Source organism: Dasypus novemcinctus, chromosome 24 (assembly GCF_030445035.2).
Source record: "Dasypus novemcinctus isolate mDasNov1 chromosome 24, mDasNov1.1.hap2, whole genome shotgun sequence".
In the NCBI taxonomy this organism is placed as follows: Eukaryota; Metazoa; Chordata; class Mammalia; order Cingulata; family Dasypodidae; genus Dasypus; species Dasypus novemcinctus.
Genome location: NC_080696.1, coordinates 37,446,557 through 37,462,635, shown reverse-complemented (window position 1 = coordinate 37,462,635; position 16,079 = coordinate 37,446,557). Strand labels below are relative to the sequence as shown.

The 16,079-nt window shown below is 38.9% G+C and overlaps 1 protein-coding gene across 2 annotated transcripts in view; it reads right to left on the bottom strand.

Annotated features, from left to right (window-relative positions):
• ITCH (itchy E3 ubiquitin protein ligase) overlaps positions 1-16,079 on the bottom strand; it is a 184,379-nt gene that overhangs the window by 101,921 nt on the left and 66,379 nt on the right. The gene's annotated exons all lie outside the window — the stretch shown is intronic.

Below are 16,079 nucleotides of genomic sequence, written 5' to 3'. Positions count from 1 at the left end.
AGATAAAGAAAAAAGTTTTTTGTTTTTCATTTTTCTCCATCAAACAGAAGCAATCACAGCTCTAGTCCCCTGAAACCTAAGAAATGAGAAATAACAGATGACTATGACAATAATACCAAGGGCTCAATGGAGCTAGTGTACTAGTGTTAAGAGTAGTTAAAAAATAGTAATTTGGTAGGACAAAGAACCTTTACTAGGTTCTATACAATTATGTAGACCCAGGAAAAAGAGAGAAAATTAAAATTATGTTTCTATAGTATCTATCTTTTTATATGGGTAGCCCTCAATCTCCTAAAGCCTGATCACTTCATAGAGACAAAGGCAACATGGCCTAGGGTTAACATTATTCAACAACTTCAATTGGGCTATCTAAATTGCTTGGAAATCAATTGTTTTCAGTATCTCTCACTCCAGACACATTCCCACAGTCCCCATTTCAAATCTTTTCCATCCCTCAAACACCTAAACCCAATCTGTAGATTCCCCACTCCTCCTAAAATTTTGATTATCTGCTCTCAACTTTCTTCTTCCTTACCTCAAAATTTCTCTATTCAACTAATCATCTTGACCTGTTTGTTTCCCATCTCTGAAGAAAATCTCTCTTCACCTCTTTAAGGCTGATTTGTCTTACATCCTAGATACCAGCCTATATTATCTATGACTTTCCATAATTACTTAACTACTTTATTATATTGTCATCTTCCTATTACTGTATCTTTCCTCTCAGTCCACAAACATAATCAAACCCCTCAACCTAAAATACTTCTTCAATCCTAACCGTTCAAGTTGTTCTCTCATTTTCCTTTACTTCATTCTAATTTTTTTGGAACCATCTATTTAGTGCATTTTAACTTTTAAGACATTCAAAGTGAAAAAGCAACTTTTAATTATAAAATACATGCTCATTTTAGAAAATTTGGAGAATTTAGAAATAAGGAAGAAAACAAAAATCACCTGCAATCCCACATCTTACAGATAATTACCATTAATGGTAATGGGAGCATTTCTGGTCAGTCCTTTTTCATTGGATATGACTGTAATTACACAGTGTATAAAACTTTCATACCCTGGGTGGATTTTTGCTAGTTTTCTTTACTCATTATCAACTGGACATTTTCTCCAAATTATTAAAGAACTTTTTTAATGACTGCAGAATGTTCCATCATATGCACATAATTAAAATATTTTCTTGTCACTGGTCTTTTCCCATGGGTTGCCCCGCACCTCCCCGAGAGATTACCAGAATAGAATAGCTGGGTCAAAATATGGAAATATTTTGAACACTTGAATATTGAATAAATTGCTTAAAAAACATTTTTAAAAGGTCATAATCAATTGCTTTTCACATCAGCTGGATATGAAAATGCCCATTTAAATTTTTGCCCATTTGATAAATCAAAATGTTAATGTTCTTTACTAATGAAGTTCAACGATATTTCACATATTTACTGGTCATTTGAGTTTTTTTTCCATGAACTGTGTATATGTCTTTGATATATATTTTTTTCCATTATAAGAAAACAGTCTTCCTTATTACTTGTAAAACCTGTTTACAATCTGAGGATACTAATGTATCATTTCTCATATGATCAAACATCACTTTTAAAAAATTGTACTAACATATACACAACACAAAATTTCCCCATTTTAACCACTTCCCTGTGCAAAATTCAATATTACTTTCTCCATATTGTGCTACTAAAACCACTATCCATCACCCCAAACTTTTAACCATTAAGCAATAACTCACCCTTCCCCTAATCCCCTTCTCCTGGTAACTCATAATCTACTTTTTGTCTATATGTATTTGCTCATTTTAGGTATTTCATATAAGTGAGATCATTTGATAGTTGTCCTTTTGTGTCTGGCTTATTGCACTTAGCATAATGTTTTCAAAGTTCACCCATACATCAGAACATTGTATGTATATATCACACTTTGTTTTGTCCCTCATCTCTTGATGGGCACATGGGTTGTTTCCACCTTTTGCCTATTGTGAATAATGCCACTAAGAACACTGGTATATAAATATCTGTTTGAGTCTTTATTTTCAATTCCTTTGGGAATATACCAAGCAGCAGAATTGTTTAATTTTGAGAAACCACCAAACTGTTTTCCACAGAGGCTGCACCATTTTACATTCCCAGCAACAATGCAAAAGGGTTCTAATTTCTCTGCATCCTTCCCAAATTTCTCCACATCTATCCCATCACTTGTTATTTTCCATGTTTAAATAATAGATGTCCTAGTGTGTATAAAGTGGTATCTTGTTATGGTTTTGATTTGCATTTCCCTAATGGTTAACGGTGTCCCTCTTTTATTCATGTGGGTTTTTTTTTAAGATTTATTTTTTATTTATTTCTCTCCCCTTCCCCCGTCCCCCCAGGTGTCTGTTCTCTGTGTCCATTTGCTGTGTGTTCTTCTGTGCCTGCTTCTATCCTTATCAGTGGCACTGGGAATCTGTGTTTCTTTTTGATGCATCATCTTGCTGTGTCAGCTCTCTGTGTGTGTGGCACCAGTCATGGGCAGGCTGCACTTTCTTTCGCGCTGGGCGGCTCTCCTTAACGGGGGTGCACTCCTTGCGCGTGGAGCTCCCCTACACAGGGGCCACCCCTGCGTGGCACAGCACTCTTGTGTGCATCAGCACTGCACATAGGCCAGCTCCACACAGGTCAAGGAGGCCCAGGGTTTGAACCGCGGATCTCCCATGTGTGGTAGGCGGATGCCCTATCCATTGGGCCAAGTCCACTTCCCTATTCATGTACTTTTATTATTCATTCATAGATCTTTGGAGAAATGTCTGTTCAAGTCCTTCACCCATTGTTAAATTAGATTGGCTGTCCTTTTGTTATTGAGCTGTAGGAGATCTTTATATAGTCTGGATATTAAACTCTTATCAAATTACATGATTTACAACTCTTTTCTCCAATTCTGTAGGCTGTCTTTTTACTTTCTTGATAATGTTCTGTGATGTATAAAAGTTTTTAATTAAGTCCAATTTATCTATTTTTTCTTCTGTTGCTTGTGCTTTTGGTAAAGTCCTAAGAATAAAATAGTTTGGTTTTTACCAGAATTTCATTGAATTTTTGTTTTAATTAGAGAAGTTGTGGGTTTACACAAATATCATGCATCAAATACAGAGTTCCCAAATATCACCTTAATATTAATACCTTGCACTTGTATGGAACATTTGTTACAAACGATGAAATCACATTTTTATACCTGTGTTATTAATGATAAGCCATGATTTGACTTAGGGTTCACTGTGTTGTATAGTTCCATGGCTTATTTTTATTCTTTAACATATATGCAACTTAAAATTTCCCCTTTTAACCACATTCAAAGATGTAATTCAGTGCTCTTAATTACATTCACAAACTTGTGCTACCATTACCACCATCCATTACCAAAACTTTTCCATCACCCCATACAGAGACTGTACATTTTAAGCCTTGACTACCCCTATCCCATACCACAGTAACCTATATTCTAGATTCTGAAACTATGAGCTTGTTTGTTCTAATTTATTTCTTACCAGTGAAATCCTACAATATCTGTCCTTTTGTGTCTGGCCTACTTCACTCAATATGTCAAGGCTCAGCTATGCTGTTCCATGTATCAGGACTTAATTCATTTTAAGGGCTGAATAATATTCCAATGTGTATATGTACTACATTTCGATAATCCACTCATTTGTCGATGGACACTTGGGTCCCTTCCATATTACTATTTGTGAATAATGACGCTATGGACATTAGGTGTGCAAATATCTGTTCAAAGTCCCTGCTTTCAATTCTTTTGGGTACATATTCCCTAGTCATATGATAATTCTACACTTAACTTCCAAAGCAGCTGCAGTCTCACCAGCAATGATTTGGGGATTCTGTTCTTAGGTGTGTGTGTGTGTGTATATATTTATAATTTATAATATATATATATATTTATAATTGTTACATCTTCTTGGTTAACTGACCCCTTTATCCATATATAATAACCATCTTTGTCCTTGTTTCAGTTTTGCTAAAGGCTGCTAAGGCAATATATCAGAAATGGGGATTTATTAACTTATAAGCTTACAGTTCTAAGGCTGTGAAAATGTCCAAATCAAGGCATCATCAAGAGATGCTCTGTCCCCAAGCTAGTAGCAATCTGGCATATGGAAGCATCCACTCATCTCTCTTACAGGCCTTCTTACTTTCAACTTCTGGCTTCAGTGGCTTCTTCTCAGCATCTGTGTTCCACTGATTTCAGCTTCTAGTTCTAGGGCCTTCTCTCCCAGCTTCTAAAGGTTTTCTCCATGTCTCTGCATGTTTCTCCCATATATAAAGGATTCCAGTAAGAGGATTAAATCCCACCCTGGGTCACACAATCTAATCAAAGGCCCTTACTTAAAGTCATCTAATCAAAAGGTCCCACCTACAATAGGTTTACAGGTATAGTAATGGATTAGCTCTAAGGAATGACCTTCTGGGATCTACTAAGAAATTGTTATAGTACCTCATAACAGTATTTTACCTAAAGTCTATTTTTATCTGATGTTAGTATAGCTACCCTAGATCTGTGCTGGTTACTATTTGGATGTTATATTTTTTTCCATCCTCTCACTTTACTTATGTCCTGCAGTTGGATCATACTTTTGTATCCATCTTGCTATCTCTGCCTTTTGACTGGAGAATTTAATCCACTTACATTTAATATCACTACTAATAATGCAGAGCTTTCTTCTGCCATGTTTCTATTTAGTCTTTATAAATCATAAACATTTTTTTACCCCTCAGTTCTTCTGTTAATGCCTGCTTTCGTATTTCTTTGTTTTTTTGTATTCTACCATATTAAGTTTCTTCATTTCTATCTGGATATATACATATATTTCCTGCTCCCCGCCCCCTGGGCTTGCTTGCTGTCTGCTCTCTGTGTCCATTAGCCGTGCATTCTTCTGTGTTTTTACTTGTCTCCCTTTTTGTTGCATCACCTTGCTGAGTTGATTCTCTGCGGTGCTTGCAGGCTGGCAGCTCTCTGTGGTGTGTGGGTGAGCCTGCCTTTACAAGGAGGCCCTGGGACACGAACTCAGGGCCTCCCATATGGTAGGCAGGAGCCCAACTGATTGAGCCACAGCTGCTTCCCTGGATATATTTTTCATATTTTTTGTGTGTTTACCATGGGGTTAAAATTTAACATCCTGAATATATAACAGTCATATATGATTTGATACCAACTTGTTTTCAATAGCTTACACATACTGTTTCTCTACTCCTCCATTTCACCTTGCTTTTGTAGTTGTTACCACTTATACTCCTTGTATGTCCAAAACCCATACATGTAGCATTGTTTTTTATGTATTTGCATTTTAATATCTGTAGGAAGTAAAAAGTAGAGTCACATGCCAAAAAAAATACAATACAATAGTACAGGCATTTACAGTTACCCAGATGGTAACCGATATTGGAAGTCTTTGTTCTTTATGCTACTTTGAACCAATGTCTAGTGTCTTTCTTTTCAGTCTGAAGAATTCCCTTTACCAGGGCAGGTCTAGTGGTGAGGAACTCCCCTCAGCTTTTGTTCATCTGGAAATGTCTTGATCTCTCCCATATATTTGTGTGTGTGCGGTACAATTATTGCATTTGATGAGTACATTTTGGAGCACTGCTACACAGCACGGCTTAGAGTTTATGTTGTAGTTTACACTCTCTCCCAGTCCATTCAGTGGGTTATGGCAGGATATATAATGTCCTGCATCTGTCCCTGCAATATCATTCAGCACAACTCCAAGTTCCAAAAATGCCCCAATACCACACCTCTTTTTCCCTCTCCCTGCCTTCAGGAACTGCAATGGCCACTGTCTCCACATCAATTATATAATTTCTTCCATTGCTAGAGTCACAATAATTCTATAGTAGAATACCAGTAAGTCCACTCTAATCCATATTTTATACCACCATCCTAAGGACCCTCAGATGGTGATGTCCACTCCACCTCTAAATTGAGAGGGGGCTTAGACCCCACATAACTGATGGATGGAATTCTTCTGCTTGCAGCTGTAGATTCTGTTGGTTCCCTGGTGTGGTGGTTGACCATCCTTACCTCCCTGTTAGCTGACCTGGGTAAGACCAACGAACCAGAGAGCAGGTATTTCAAGTCTGCTGAGGCTCAGGGCCCAGCTGGCACATAGACAGTCCAGAGATTCAAGTCTCCTGAGCATACGCCATCCACAGGTTCAGTAAAAGTGACAGAAGAGGCATGCATAGAGAGGTCTCATCCAAGTCCAACTCCATCTCTCCCACATTTTTTAAAGAAAGTCTCACCAGAGAACAAGTTCTTGGTAGGCAGTTTTCTTCTTTCAGCACTTTATCATCCCACTGCCTTCTTGCCTCCATGGTTTCTGATGAGAATTCAACACTCAATCTAATTGGGCCTCTCTTATAGGTAACACATTGCTTTTCTCTTGCAGCTTTCAGAACTCTCTCCTTGACCATCACATTTGATAGTGTGATCAATATATGACAGGGTATATTTTCATGTTTATACTGTTTTATGTTCTCTGGGTTTCTTGGATGTGCATATTTACATCTTCTGTTAAGTTTGGGAAGTTCTCTATCATTATTTCTTTGACTATTCCTTCTGCCCCTTTCTTTCTTTCTCCTCCTTCTGGGACTCCCTTAATGAGTATACTGGGATGCTTGATGAATGTCCCAGAGGTCTTTTAGACTATTTTTGCTTGTTATAATTCTTTTCCTTCTGCTCCTCAGCCTGACTCATTTTATTTGTCTTGTCTTTGTTGATTCTTTCTTCTACCAGCTCCAATCTGCCATTGAAACCCTCCTGGAAATTTTTCATTTCACTTATTGTGGGTCTTCAACTCCAGTAGTTGTTTGATTCCTTTGTAAAATTTCTACCTCTTTATTGAGATTCTCATATTGTTAATTCATTGTTTTCCTGATATCCTTTAATACTTCCTCTGTATTTTCCTTCATCTCCTTGAGCATATCTTCTCTTTTCCTGATATCCTTTAGTTCTTTCTCTGATATTCCTCCATTTTTTTAAAGGCTTTGTCCAGTATGTCCACAGTCTAGTTTTCTTCAATGATGTTTTCTGGATTTTTGTCTTCCTCCTTTGGATGGGCCATCATTTCCTGTTCCTTTGTCTTGTAGTCTTTTGCTGTATGTTTTAATACTTTAAATTGTTAACTCTGGGATTTATTCCCTATGATGTCTGTTCCTTGAGTTGTAACCAGCTGGTGACATGACAGGTTTTCTTGAGTCAGGATCTACCCAAACCAAGAAAACCTAAGCAAAAAACACCTTTCACATGTTTGCATTTTGGCTTTGTATTGGCTGGTAATCTCCATCAGAGTTCAGCCCTCCTATCCAGAAGATGAGCCCAAAGTGAATGTCAAGTACAGGGTCCTCTCAGTCTTTCTGGGCCTGTGTCTTGTCTTGGGCTTGTGCTTGCTAGTGACCATAGGAGTTCCCCTGTTTATAGGACTTTTAATGTCCCTTCTATTTCCCAAGAACAGATCTTTTCCTTTCCTAGGGTGTTCCATTTGCAGGTATTAAAGCAGGTAAACCTTTACCCCAGGCTATCTGCCTCAGTTGACTGCTTCAGTTGTCTCCAACTGCTTTGGCCTGGAGGGCAAATTCTGGGAGGAAAGACAAGTCCTTCTGGGACTGGGAGGAAGTTTCCAAGTCAGTCTTTCCTATCCAGAACAAAGCCAGGGACCCACAAAGGGAGCACTGGCTAGATCCAAACTGCCATGGGGAGAGGAAGAGGGAGGGACCAGGAGGGAAACCAGAAGCTTCTTCCACAGTTCCCCAAAGCTGGGCTTTCTTGACTTGGCCCCTGCCCAGCAAATGCTGCCCTTCAACTGTCCTCTGTAGTTCTGAGGAAGCATACTGTCTATGTCTCCACCTTCACCACCTTTGTCAGGGCAGGTTGGGACAATGCTACCTTCAGAGCTTGGCACCTAGCAAAGCTAATCAAAAAACAGTGATCGGTGATGGACTCATGCCCCTCCTAGTCCAGATCTTGGATTTTTATATCCCTTTTTGGCATCAGCAAGCTATTCCAGGGATCACACTCCACTACTGCCTGCCATTAGAGTCCACTAGAGTAGGGAATGGGTGATGGTAACCATGGTGCAGAAAGAGCAATTTACTGGTATTTACCATAATTTACCAGCCTCTTCTTCCTGCTCCTCCCTCGATGCCAACATTGTTCTACTGGACTCTGGAATTTTGAAATGGTTGATTCAGACAGTTCCTGTTTTAAGTTGTTGAGGTGGAGGCCCTGATTCCTGGAGCTTCTTACTCTGCCATTTTCCCACAATTCTCCCTTGCCATTTGCTTTTTTTTAAAAAGAGGTACTGGGGATTAAACCTGCTACCTCGTACATGGGAAGCAGGCACTCAACCACTGAGCTATACCAGCTCTCATTATTTGCTTTTTATTTTTATTTTTTAAAGATTTATTTTTATTTATTCCATCACCCCTCTGCCTATGCTCATTATGTGCTTTCTGTGTCCATTTACTGCATGTTCTTCTATGTCTGCTTGTCTTCTCTTCTCGCCTTCTCTTTAGGAGGCACCAGGAACTGATCCCAGGACCTCCGATATGGGAGAAAGGCATTCAGTCACTTGAACTACCTCAGCTTCATAATTTTTTGTGTCTCTCACTGTCTTTCCTCTATGTCTCTTTTTTGTTGTGTCATCTTGTTGTGTCAGCTTGCAGCATGGGCCAGCTCTCTGTGGTACAGGCCAGCATTCTGCATTGTCATTTGTTTTTAATTCTATACTTTTAAATACACAAACACTTCAAATTTCTACACAATTAAATTTATACAGACATGAATTGAACATTCTTATTTTCTTCTAAAGGTTTAATAGTTTCATTTTCTGAAGTCACTTTAAAAATCAACTTGGAATCTACGTTGATCTTAGGATAAGTCAAGGCTAAAACCTGATTTTTCTTTTTCCAAAAAGAATGTTTTCTCTGCCTTGATTAATCTAAGGCTTCGTTTTTTTCTGATCGTGTTCAATAATCCATTTCTTTAAAAAACCGTTTTTTCTCTTAATATCTGTGATAATGCTTTCCTAATCTCATTCCTAACCTTTCCTTCTTTGGTTTGTCCTTCTATCTACTAAATACAGATTCCTGTAAGTTAAAATTCTTGTTCCTCTTTCTCTTTTTCCACAGATTTTCCCTAGGATCTCAAATTCCAAGATTTCAAAGACCATCTCTGAAAACGTTTAAAAAATAAGAATCTATATTCACTGTCTTACTCCCCAGCTTCTGGTACCAAATGAGCAACTAAATGAAGGAGATATAGAATACTCCATTTCCCTTCCTAAGTCTACTCTCTCTCATATGTTCTGGTTATCTGGGTGACACTGGTGTCTTCTCAAGCAACTCTTCCCTCCTATGCTTCTTGGCTCGCCATTTCTAAGTACCATTGATTCCACTTTCACATTCTTTCTCTACTCCTCCTCCATCACGGCCCTATGTCTGGCCCTCATTATCTCTTACAAGAATCACTGCAACAACTTCCCAAAAAGGTCTTTCCACCTTCACTCACACTATACAATCCAAAGGATATACCACTGACAAAAAAAAAAATGGTTCTTCCTATGGAGTTCTGATCAGACCTATCATCTCTTTAAATATTTTCAGAGACATTCTTCTCCATAGGTGTGAAGCTAAAACCTGAAATGGATTTGAAAGCCCAATTGGGAAACCTATATTCTCTGCAGAATTGCCAGTAAAATCATCAACATCATTATCCTTAAAAAGCAATTAGCTACTACTTATGGCTTCTATCCTTCCCTCCACAATCTTATAAACCTCTGCTTATCTCATCATATATATCCACCTGCTCTCATAAGCTCAGTTTATGAATAGGACAGAGAATCTCAGAGAACAAAGATGCTAGTAATTAGGTCATAAGAAATATACAGATCAAAGAGTGAAAGTCAAAAAGGGGGAGCAAATGTAGCTTCAGCAGTTAATTGTCTGCTTCCCACATGGGAGGTCCTGGGTTCAATCCCAGTAACTTCTTAAAATAACAAACAACAAGCAAGCAAGCAAGCAAACAAAACCCCAACAAACAAATGAAAAAAGAAAAACAACTTGAGGGAGCTGATGTAGATCAGTGGTTGAGTGCCAGCTTCCCACATACAAGGTCCCAGGTTCAATCCCCAGCCCTGGTATTAAAAAAAAAAAAGTCACTATCTAAACAACAAAATCTTGAACACCAAGCACCCTCCAGCTTGGTGTTTCATAAAAATGACAGAAGACAAGACTGAGAAATATATCTGACAAAACAGATATGCTATTAGGAAAAGATCAACAAGACTAGATTCACTCTACAGATAGTGCTTGAATGAGAACAAAAGGTAAAACAATCTAAGACTGTTTAGTAAACTTCCTAATTGATAACTATGGGGAGGGAGGGAGAGAGTAAAAAGCCCTTGGTTCACGGGATAAATATTGCCTACCTTATAATATTTCCTTATAGTTATGAAATATACCAACAAAAGCAAGAAGGTCATGCCTATGGATTCTTGGTAGAAATATTTACACAGTTAGTTGATGGTTGCAAAATGCTTTTTAAACCTAATAAGAGGAAACTCTGTGGAATAAAAGTAAATGCAACCCACTATCGCCACCATTGTTCAATATAGTGCTAGAGGTTTTAGCTACAGCAACCAGGCAAAAAAAAGGCATATGAATCAGAAAGGAAGAAGTAAAATTTTCACTATTCACAGACGATATGATCCTATATCTAGAAAGTCCCGAAAAATCTACAACAAAGCTGATAGAGCTAATAAATGATTTCAGTAGAGTGTCAAAATACAAGATCAATACGCAAAAATCAGCGGTGTTTCTAAACAATTGTAATGTGCAATCTGAGGAGGAAATCAGTTACAATAACAACTAAAAGAATCAAATATTTAGGAATAAACTTAACCAACAGTGTAAATCACTTGTATTCAGAAAACTACAATGCACTGCTAAAAGAAATTTTAAAAGACCTAAATATATGGAGACAGTGGCTATGGGAGTTGCTGAAGGCAGGGAGAGGAAGGAAGAAGTGTGATATGGGGCATTTTCGGGACTTGGAGTTGTCCTGAATGATATTGCTGGGACACATGCCAGGACATTGTACATCCTGCCATAACCCATTGGTTCAACTGGGGGAAGAGTGTGAACTACATTGTAAACTAGGGTCCATGTGGTGTGGCAGTGCTCCAGGGTGCACACACCAAATGCAATGAATGTGTCTTACTGATGAAAGGGAATGTTGATGTGGGAGGAGCGGGGGTGGGGTGGGGAGTGGAGTATATGGGAACCTCTTATGTTCTTTAATGTAATGTTTCATGTGATCTATTTATCTTAAAAAATAAAAAATACTAAAAAAAAAAAAGAAGACCTAAATAATGGGAAGAACATTCCATGCTCATGGATTGGAAGATTAAATATCATTAAGATGTCAATTCTAGGGGAAGTGGACTTGGCCCAGTGGTTAGGGTGTCCGTCTACCACATGGGAGGTCCGCGGTTCAAACCCCAGGCCTCCTTGACCTGTGTGGAGCTGGCCCATGCGCAGTGTTTATGCCCGCAAAGAGAGCTGCCCAGCGCAAAAAAAATGTGCAGCCTGCCCAGGAATGGCGCCGCACACACGGAGAGCTGACACAACAAGATGATGCAACAAAAAGAAACAGATTCCCATGCCGCTGACAACAACAGAAGCGGACAAAGAAGAACATGCAGCAAATAGGTACAGAGAACAGACGGGGGGTGGGGGTGGAATAAATAAAATAAATCTTTAAAAAAAAAAAAAGTCAATTCTACCCAAATGATATACAGATTCAATGCAATCCCAGTAAAAATTCCACCAGCTTTTTTTAAACAAATGGAAAATACAATTATGAAATTTAGATGGAAGGGTAAGAGGAGGCCCCAAATAGCCAGAAACATCTTAAAAAGGAAATGTGAAGTTTAGGACTCTCATTTCTGGACTTTAAATCATATTACCTAGTTACAGCAGTAAAAACAGCATGGTATTGGCATACAGATAGACACACAGACCAATGGAAACAAACTGATGTCTCAGAAACAGACCCTCACATCTATGGCCAAGTTATTTTTGACTAGCCGGTCAAACCCACCCAACTGGGCAGAACAGTCTATTCAACAAATGGTGCTGGGAGAAATGGATCTACAGAGCCGAAAGAAAGAAGGAAGACCCCCATCTCACATCTTATACAAAAATTAACTAAAAAACAAAAACAAAAAACAAAAACTCAAAATGAATCAAAGACCTAAATATGAAAGAACCATAACGCTCCTAGAAGAAAATGTTGGGAAATATCTTCAGGACCTGGTGGTAGGTGGTGGGCTCTTAAATCTTACACTAAAAGCACAAGCAATGAAAGAAAACATGGATAAATGGGACCTCCTCGAACTTAAACACTTTTCTGATTCAAAGGACTTCATCAGGGAAGCAGACTTGGCCCAATGGATAAGGCGTTCGCCTACCACAAGGGAGGTCCACAGTTCAAACCCAGGGTCTCCTTGACCCATGTGGAGCTGGCCCATGTGCTGTGCTGATGCGTGGAAGGAGTGCCCTGCCACGCAGGGGTGTCCCCTGTGTAGGGGAGCCCCACAAGCAAGGAGTGCGCCCTGTAAGGAGAGTCACCCAGTGCAAAAGAAAGTGCAGCCTGCCCAAGAATGGCGCTGCACACATGGAGAGTTGACACAACAAGATCACGCAACAAAAAGAAACACAGATTCCCGGTGCCGCTGATAAGGATAGAAGTGGTCACAGAAGAACACATAGCGAATGGACAGAGAGAAGACAACGGGGCGGGGGGGGAATAAATAAAAAATAAATCTTTAAAAAAAAGAAACCACAAAGGACTTCATCAAGAAGGAGAAAAAGCAGCCCACCCAATGGGAGAAAAATTTGGAAACTAATATCCAAAAGGGTTTGATTTCCATTCTATATAAAGACATCGTATAACTCAACAATAAAAGAGCAAGCAATCCAATTAAAAATGGGCAAAAGATTTAAATAGACATTTCTCCAAAGAAGAAATATGAATGGACAAAAAGCACATGAAAAAATGTTCCATATAACTAGCTATTAAGAAAATGCATATCAAAACAACAATGAGATATCATCTAACACCAGACAGAATGGTCACTATTAAAAAAAACAGACAACAGTAAGTGCTGGAGAGGATTTGGAGAAACAGGAATACTCCACTGTTGGTGTAATTGTCAAATGGTGTAGCCTCTGTGGAAGAGAGTCTGCTGGTTCCTTAGGAAACTAAATATAGAACTCCCATATGATCCAGCAATTCCTCTACTCAGAATATATCCAGAAGAACTAAAAACTATGACACGAACAGGCATCTGCACACTGATGTTCATAGTGGCGTTGTTCACAATTGCCAAAAGCTAGAAAGAACCCAAGTCTCCATCAACTACTGAATGGATAAACCAAAATGTGGTATATACCTGTGATTGAATACTATGCTGCAGTAAGAAGAAATGAAATCGGGACACACATGATAACATGGATGAATCTTGAAGACATTATGCTAAGCAAAGTAAGACAGACACAAAAGGAAAAATATTGCATGTTCTCATTAATATGAACTAAATATGAAGAATATAGGCACGGGGTTAAAACCCAGAGTATAGGTTATCAGGGGATAAAAAGAAGGTTGAGAACAACTACTGATGCTTAATGTATGCAGACGTTTTAATTAACTTGACTGTAAAAGTGTAGAAATGGATAGTCAATGGTAACACATTACAGTGAGTAGCAGCTGGTTTATAAATGAGATTGTGGCTGGAAAGGGTAGTCTAGGGATGTAAATGTCAATTGAAAGAAAGCTAGAGAATAATCTAGGGACTGAAGAACACAGTGAACCCAGAGGTGGATGAGAATTGTGGTTGATGGTACAGATGCAAAAGTGTCCTTCTGTGAGACAGAGTAGATGTGCATCACTGTTGCAGGGTGGTGGGAATGTGGAGATGCATGGGAAAAATAGTTGGTGTGACCTATTGATTGCTGTTAACAACAATAGTATAATATTCTTGCTTCAGTGCTAAAGATGTACTGTGTTGATAATAGGGGGGGAATGGAAAAAGCATGTACACTATGGACCATGGTTGGTTGTAATAGTCTGATGATATTATCTCATAATCTGTAATAAATGTTCCACAAGTGTGTGGTGTATTGGTGAAGGGGTGTTGTATGGGAATTCCACACATGTGCATGATTGTCTTGTAAGTTCACAGCTTTTGTAATAAAATTATATATTTTTTAAAAAGTTAATTAATGTAAAGGAATTCATTCTAAACACAGAAGATACACTGAACAATATATCTAACAGTTTGAGGAACCTAGAAGGCATTGTTCCTCAGATTATGAGTGTGACTCAATTGGGAAAATATAAAGCATTGATTAAATAAATGACATAAAGCTGGGGCTCTAACACTGCTTTTGCAAGAAATTTATAGCATGTTCAGATGATAAGCAATTTCATCAAAGTGTTGTAAAAGAGACTTACAAAAAACAAACAACAAAATAGTGGCATAACAGAACCTTTTAATAGGCATGTAAAATTCTATCACACATTTCTATTTATTAATTCAAAGATAGGGGTTTATCATGCAAAAGGGAAGTTAACTGCCCAAAGCAAACTCAAATATTAATCTATTTTATGGGGGAAATTTCAGGAATTCAAGAAATCTATTAAACAGAATACTAAAAAGAGACACATGAGACACAGTAAGTTGTCTTCTTCCAGTCTGCAGAAATGCTTATGTAATTTTAAAACCCTTTCAATTGCTTTGCAATCACAATGAGAAATAAAAGCAGTTATTGTTCTCTGCATAAAAGGTTACTTACTGCTCCTTAATATTTTACCTCTTATGAGATTAGTATAGGAGATGATTCTTTGTCACAAGAGTGACTCTATGAAGGTAGGTCTTTCTTGAGGTAAGACATAAGCACTTTATAAACACTGATTTTTCTGAAAGACCTTGAGCTTTCTTTTTAGCTTTTTATTATGAAAATTTCCATCTATTATAAAAGTAGATAGGCTTGAACAGCACACTCCAAGTACCTATCAACCCAGCTTCAACAACAGTCAAATTCTGCTCGACTTGCTTCATCTCTCTTTCTTTACAGAATCTGACACTACAATATCCGATCTTTCCGGATATAGTTCCCTTATCTTCTGTGACTTTTCTAGTCCTTTTCCACCTTCTCTGTTTATTCCTTCTCTGGTTCATCTTTTGCTTCCTTATCTGAAGCAGGTTAGCCAGGGAAACAGAAACAAGAAAAGACAAGAAACACATAGCCAACAAACAACATGGCTGCAAGACCTTTCGGAGACCTTGAGTTTATCTTCGAGGATAAGTTTCTTTCCAGGACTTTCCCTTCTCCCCAGATATTCCAAAGTCCTCACCACTGGCCCCTACCATAGGTGGGGTAGCCAATAAAAGCTGGGGCCCATCCCCTTAGCATTAGCAAGGAGGAGGAATAATTAACAGTTTGAAAGGTAACCACACAGGGAAACACACTTGGCTCAACGGATAGAGCATCCGCCTACCACATGGGAGGTCCACGGTTCAAACCCAGGACGTCCTTGACCTGTGTGGAGCTGGTCCACATGCAGTGCTGCTGTGCAGTGCCACACAGGGGTGTCCCCCATGTAGGGGAGCCCCACGAGCAAGGAGTGTGCCCCCCCGTAAGGAGAGTTGCCCATCGAGAAAGAAAGTGCAGCCTGCCCAGGAGTGGCACCGCACACATGGAGAGCTGATGCAGCAAGATGATGCAACAAAAAGAGACAGATTCCTAGGAGGCTGACAAGAATAGAAGTGGACACAGAAGAACACACAGCGAATGGAAACAGAGAGCAGACAACTGGGGGGGCAGGGAGGAGAGGGGGGAAAAAAAAAAAAAGGTAACCACACAAGGCAGAGTTCACTCTCTATGCCTAGAGGTGCCTGCACCAAATTTTGGTGTGTTTTTCCATCGCTCACTCATTTCTCAGCAAGCTCTGTTCTT